The 6,000-nt window shown below is 51.0% G+C and overlaps 2 non-coding genes across 2 annotated transcripts; both read right to left on the bottom strand.

Moving 5' to 3' along the window:
- Positions 1–1,234: 1,234 nt before the first annotated feature.
- On the bottom strand, positions 1,235–1,397 carry LOC126332510 (U1 spliceosomal RNA). The gene has a single exon (XR_007563757.1). It is a non-coding gene; the product is annotated as a U1 spliceosomal RNA (small nuclear RNA).
- A 2,292-nt stretch (positions 1,398–3,689) lies between these two features.
- On the bottom strand, positions 3,690–3,852 carry LOC126332509 (U1 spliceosomal RNA). The gene has a single exon (XR_007563756.1). It is a non-coding gene; the product is annotated as a U1 spliceosomal RNA (small nuclear RNA).
- Between the last annotated feature and the right edge of the window lie 2,148 nt (positions 3,853–6,000).

The following is a 6,000-nucleotide window of genomic DNA, read 5'->3' as shown; positions in this document are numbered from 1 at the left end:
ATATTTTGTCAGTGAGTAGGGAGAAATTGTGTTTTTAATTACACTTGTTACAGAGAGAGAAAAAGAAGAGTTTTATGTTATTCCCATTCCATTCGAAACGCGTCTGTTCTCACTCCAAGGGCGCCCATACGAGAGACAGTTTGTACAGGGCGTGGGGGCCGGCTGAATCTGGAGGTATGGTGTACTTTTAATATTTTGGAAGACGATTAGCGAGCTTGTAAAGTAGCCATAAACAGATTTGAAGTTCCGAACCTGTGTTAAAGACGTGTGTAATACAGACTTTTTGACTCTATTTCTTGCAAGAAAAACACCTGATAACACTGCGTTTTCTACTTTCCCTGAGAGCCCCGAGTACAGGCGCCCTTGTCCCACTCAGCTACCACCAAAGATATTTCCTGCGATCACCACGCCGATGTTTGTAATTGCACTTGGCCGTTTTTCGTCCTCCCAGTGTTGTAACTGTTCATTACCAAGCCTTAACTTTTTTTTTCCCGGCGTCTGCAAATTTGTCACATGAAACACAACGTCTGCGACGACAAGACATTCCTTACAGAAAGTAAACGCTCACTGTCGTGGCCTAATAAACAGCCTACAGCGGTTCTCGTCCCATCACCGAATTTAAGCAACGCTGGCCCTTGTCATCGTGGCCGCCTGCTAGCACAAGCTGCTGTTGCCTAGAATTTCTCTTCCCCGTTTTCGGTACAGTTGGCCACGTCATTTCACATCCCAGCAAGCTCGTCAAGTGCCGCAAGTCTGCAAGTCTTGAGACGCTACGCTAGACGCTTGCTTCCCGCCCCTCATGTACCTGGCCACAGGCGACACAGCGTTCGGCTGGGCGACGCCTCGTGAACGCCGGCTCGCGCCACCGCGGTCGCCGTGCGTTCAGGGAATGCCGCGCCGTCCAATTGCGTTTGGCGCGCATTCCCCTGATGGACAGAGAAAGCCAAAAGTCGCCGTACGACCATTAATGGGGGTGTCGTACCAGAGTTAGACCGCTTGTGCCATCTCGCGGCTGCCGCTGCTACTAGTGGTGCGCGTCCGCCGCGCTTATCGAACAGACAGTGTGCTCTGGCTCTGGGTTTGACGCCAGGTCGACGCAGACGTGTGGTACGCGCCTAGCGCGAGTGCTGCTGCGTGTGGCAGTGCCTTGCAGCACACGTTGGTGGCCGAAAGCTCAGACGCACTGGTTGCCGACTGCTATCACAGAATACTGCTTTTGCAATTGAAATAAACACCGGGACAGCGCGAACGCAAGTCCCGACTACCAAAAATTATGCGCCCGAGTTACTCACATTTGGAGTAATCGCGGGGGTCAGCTCGACCGAAGTGCAATGGAAGAGCCTCACCCCGGAGGAACCGCCTTCATGATCACGGTATCCCCTACGCCAGGTAAGTATGCTTTGGTCGCGCCACAGGCGAGAATTTGTAGTGCCTCGCGCCATCGAGATGTAACGAGAGCTCCCGACGTTTTCGCAGTCGGTGAACAGAATGGTGACCGTCCATGTACCTGTCTCCTTACAAAAGAGCTATTGGCTGTCGAGTTAGATGGCAGACAGTCGCAACAACGCTCCTCTGCCGAGAAAAACGATGCATTTTGTGCGAGCAGCGCCACACTGCTCGCGGCGCCGGCCGCTGCTGGGGTTAATTTACCGTTCCCTCCGGAAGATGGCGGGCCAAGTCCGGGCTGCCGCCTCCGGGCCCTCCTCTCCGTCTCAAACGAGCCCTCTTTCTCGGCTGTTGAAACCGCGAATGAGATCTGCGCAATGAGTGCTTTTTGCAGCCACACTTTACTTTCGCTCCTTCCAGCAGAGCCCTTAGTGCTAGCAAATACGGCAGCATTGTCGCGCACGGTCGTCTGTCGCCGAGCAACTGAAGGACCACAGCTCACACTGTCAGATGTTCTAAGAGAGCTGGATGCAGTCGTGAGTGTTGTGCGCGACGAACAAACAGGACGGCCGTGAACTCCAAGAACGAACATCAATCGGCACGTTCGACATTCGACGCCGAGTAACAGAAGGCACTTAAAAGGTAACACTCCTTTTTGCTTCTCCTTCCGAGTAGGGCGTGGAAAGCTCGATCGAATATTTGTGCAGATATTTTCTATACGCATAAGAGAGAAAAAATAAAGTTTCATTCATGGCAACATTTCGGCGGGCTAATTTCGAAGATGCAGATTAATTTTGCGGTATTTGGTAAACTAGCCATCTTTGCTTAGAAGTAGATTAGGTAAGGATAAAACCAAATTGCTTTTTGTTTGTAAACACAACACGTCTGGTGTGTAACGAAGCGATGGGAAACAAGGAAGAGGCATTTCTGTGAATGTAGTGATGCAACAACGAATTCATTTGAGGGCTATCCGTTTCTGCAATTAGTAGGCGTGAGTAATTTATTGAAAGTGCCGCTACTACGCGTCTGTCAATGTAGAACTATGTGTGTTACAGAAGGCACTGTTCGGATATTTTGTCAGTGAGTAGGGAGAAATTGTGTTTTTAATTACACTTGTTACAGAGAGAGAAAAAGAAGAGTTTTATGTTATTCCCATTCCATTCGAAACGCGTCTGTTCTCACTCCAAGGGCGCCCATACGAGAGACAGTTTGTACAGGGCGTGGGGGCCGGCTGAATCTGGAGGTATGGTGTACTTTTAATATTTTGGAAGACGATTAGCGAGCTTGTAAAGTAGCCATAAACAGATTTGAAGTTCCGAACCTGTGTTAAAGACGTGTGTAATACAGACTTTTTGACTCTATTTCTTGCAAGAAAAACACCTGATAACACTGCGTTTTCTACTTTCCCTGAGAGCCCCGAGTACAGGCGCCCTTGTCCCACTCAGCTACCACCAAAGATATTTCCTGCGATCACCACGCCGATGTTTGTAATTGCACTTGGCCGTTTTTCGTCCTCCCAGTGTTGTAACTGTTCATTACCAAGCCTTAACTTTTTTTTTCCCGGCGTCTGCAAATTTGTCACATGAAACACAACGTCTGCGACGACAAGACATTCCTTACAGAAAGTAAACGCTCACTGTCGTGGCCTAATAAACAGCCTACAGCGGTTCTCGTCCCATCACCGAATTTAAGCAACGCTGGCCCTTGTCATCGTGGCCGCCTGCTAGCACAAGCTGCTGTTGCCTAGAATTTCTCTTCCCCGTTTTCGGTACAGTTGGCCACGTCATTTCACATCCCAGCAAGCTCGTCAAGTGCCGCAAGTCTGCAAGTCTTGAGACGCTACGCTAGACGCTTGCTTCCCGCCCCTCATGTACCTGGCCACAGGCGACACAGCGTTCGGCTGGGCGACGCCTCGTGAACGCCGGCTCGCGCCACCGCGGTCGCCGTGCGTTCAGGGAATGCCGCGCCGTCCAATTGCGTTTGGCGCGCATTCCCCTGATGGACAGAGAAAGCCAAAAGTCGCCGTACGACCATTAATGGGGGTGTCGTACCAGAGTTAGACCGCTTGTGCCATCTCGCGGCTGCCGCTGCTACTAGTGGTGCGCGTCCGCCGCGCTTATCGAACAGACAGTGTGCTCTGGCTCTGGGTTTGACGCCAGGTCGACGCAGACGTGTGGTACGCGCCTAGCGCGAGTGCTGCTGCGTGTGGCAGTGCCTTGCAGCACACGTTGGTGGCCGAAAGCTCAGACGCACTGGTTGCCGACTGCTATCACAGAATACTGCTTTTGCAATTGAAATAAACACCGGGACAGCGCGAACGCAAGTCCCGACTACCAAAAATTATGCGCCCGAGTTACTCACATTTGGAGTAATCGCGGGGGTCAGCTCGACCGAAGTGCAATGGAAGAGCCTCACCCCGGAGGAACCGCCTTCATGATCACGGTATCCCCTACGCCAGGTAAGTATGCTTTGGTCGCGCCACAGGCGAGAATTTGTAGTGCCTCGCGCCATCGAGATGTAACGAGAGCTCCCGACGTTTTCGCAGTCGGTGAACAGAATGGTGACCGTCCATGTACCTGTCTCCTTACAAAAGAGCTATTGGCTGTCGAGTTAGATGGCAGACAGTCGCAACAACGCTCCTCTGCCGAGAAAAACGATGCATTTTGTGCGAGCAGCGCCACACTGCTCGCGGCGCCGGCCGCTGCTGGGGTTAATTTACCGTTCCCTCCGGAAGATGGCGGGCCAAGTCCGGGCTGCCGCCTCCGGGCCCTCCTCTCCGTCTCAAACGAGCCCTCTTTCTCGGCTGTTGAAACCGCGAATGAGATCTGCGCAATGAGTGCTTTTTGCAGCCACACTTTACTTTCGCTCCTTCCAGCAGAGCCCTTAGTGCTAGCAAATACGGCAGCATTGTCGCGCACGGTCGTCTGTCGCCGAGCAACTGAAGGACCACAGCTCACACTGTCAGATGTTCTAAGAGAGCTGGATGCAGTCGTGAGTGTTGTGCGCGACGAACAAACAGGACGGCCGTGAACTCCAAGAACGAACATCAATCGGCACGTTCGACATTCGACGCCGAGTAACAGAAGGCACTTAAAAGGTAACACTCCTTTTTGCTTCTCCTTCCGAGTAGGGCGTGGAAAGCTCGATCGAATATTTGTGCAGATATTTTCTATACGCATAAGAGAGAAAAAATAAAGTTTCATTCATGGCAACATTTCGGCGGGCTAATTTCGAAGATGCAGATTAATTTTGCGGTATTTGGTAAACTAGCCATCTTTGCTTAGAAGTAGATTAGGTAAGGATAAAACCAAATTGCTTTTTGTTTGTAAACACAACACGTCTGGTGTGTAACGAAGCGATGGGAAACAAGGAAGAGGCATTTCTGTGAATGTAGTGATGCAACAACGAATTCATTTGAGGGCTATCCGTTTCTGCAATTAGTAGGCGTGAGTAATTTATTGAAAGTGCCGCTACTACGCGTCTGTCAATGTAGAACTATGTGTGTTACAGAAGGCACTGTTCGGATATTTTGTCAGTGAGTAGGGAGAAATTGTGTTTTTAATTACACTTGTTACAGAGAGAGAAAAAGAAGAGTTTTATGTTATTCCCATTCCATTCGAAACGCGTCTGTTCTCACTCCAAGGGCGCCCATACGAGAGACAGTTTGTACAGGGCGTGGGGGCCGGCTGAATCTGGAGGTATGGTGTACTTTTAATATTTTGGAAGACGATTAGCGAGCTTGTAAAGTAGCCATAAACAGATTTGAAGTTCCGAACCTGTGTTAAAGACGTGTGTAATACAGACTTTTTGACTCTATTTCTTGCAAGAAAAACACCTGATAACACTGCGTTTTCTACTTTCCCTGAGAGCCCCGAGTACAGGCGCCCTTGTCCCACTCAGCTACCACCAAAGATATTTCCTGCGATCACCACGCCGATGTTTGTAATTGCACTTGGCCGTTTTTCGTCCTCCCAGTGTTGTAACTGTTCATTACCAAGCCTTAACTTTTTTTTTCCCGGCGTCTGCAAATTTGTCACATGAAACACAACGTCTGCGACGACAAGACATTCCTTACAGAAAGTAAACGCTCACTGTCGTGGCCTAATAAACAGCCTACAGCGGTTCTCGTCCCATCACCGAATTTAAGCAACGCTGGCCCTTGTCATCGTGGCCGCCTGCTAGCACAAGCTGCTGTTGCCTAGAATTTCTCTTCCCCGTTTTCGGTACAGTTGGCCACGTCATTTCACATCCCAGCAAGCTCGTCAAGTGCCGCAAGTCTGCAAGTCTTGAGACGCTACGCTAGACGCTTGCTTCCCGCCCCTCATGTACCTGGCCACAGGCGACACAGCGTTCGGCTGGGCGACGCCTCGTGAACGCCGGCTCGCGCCACCGCGGTCGCCGTGCGTTCAGGGAATGCCGCGCCGTCCAATTGCGTTTGGCGCGCATTCCCCTGATGGACAGAGAAAGCCAAAAGTCGCCGTACGACCATTAATGGGGGTGTCGTACCAGAGTTAGACCGCTTGTGCCATCTCGCGGCTGCCGCTGCTACTAGTGGTGCGCGTCCGCCGCGCTTATCGAACAGACAGTGTGCTCTGGCTCTGGGTTTGACGCCAG

This window comes from Schistocerca gregaria, unplaced genomic scaffold (genome assembly GCF_023897955.1).
Source record: "Schistocerca gregaria isolate iqSchGreg1 unplaced genomic scaffold, iqSchGreg1.2 ptg001475l, whole genome shotgun sequence".
Taxonomy (NCBI): domain Eukaryota; kingdom Metazoa; phylum Arthropoda; class Insecta; order Orthoptera; family Acrididae; genus Schistocerca; species Schistocerca gregaria.
The sequence above is the reverse complement of the archived record's forward strand: the minus strand, read 5'-3'. Positions and strand labels throughout refer to the sequence as shown.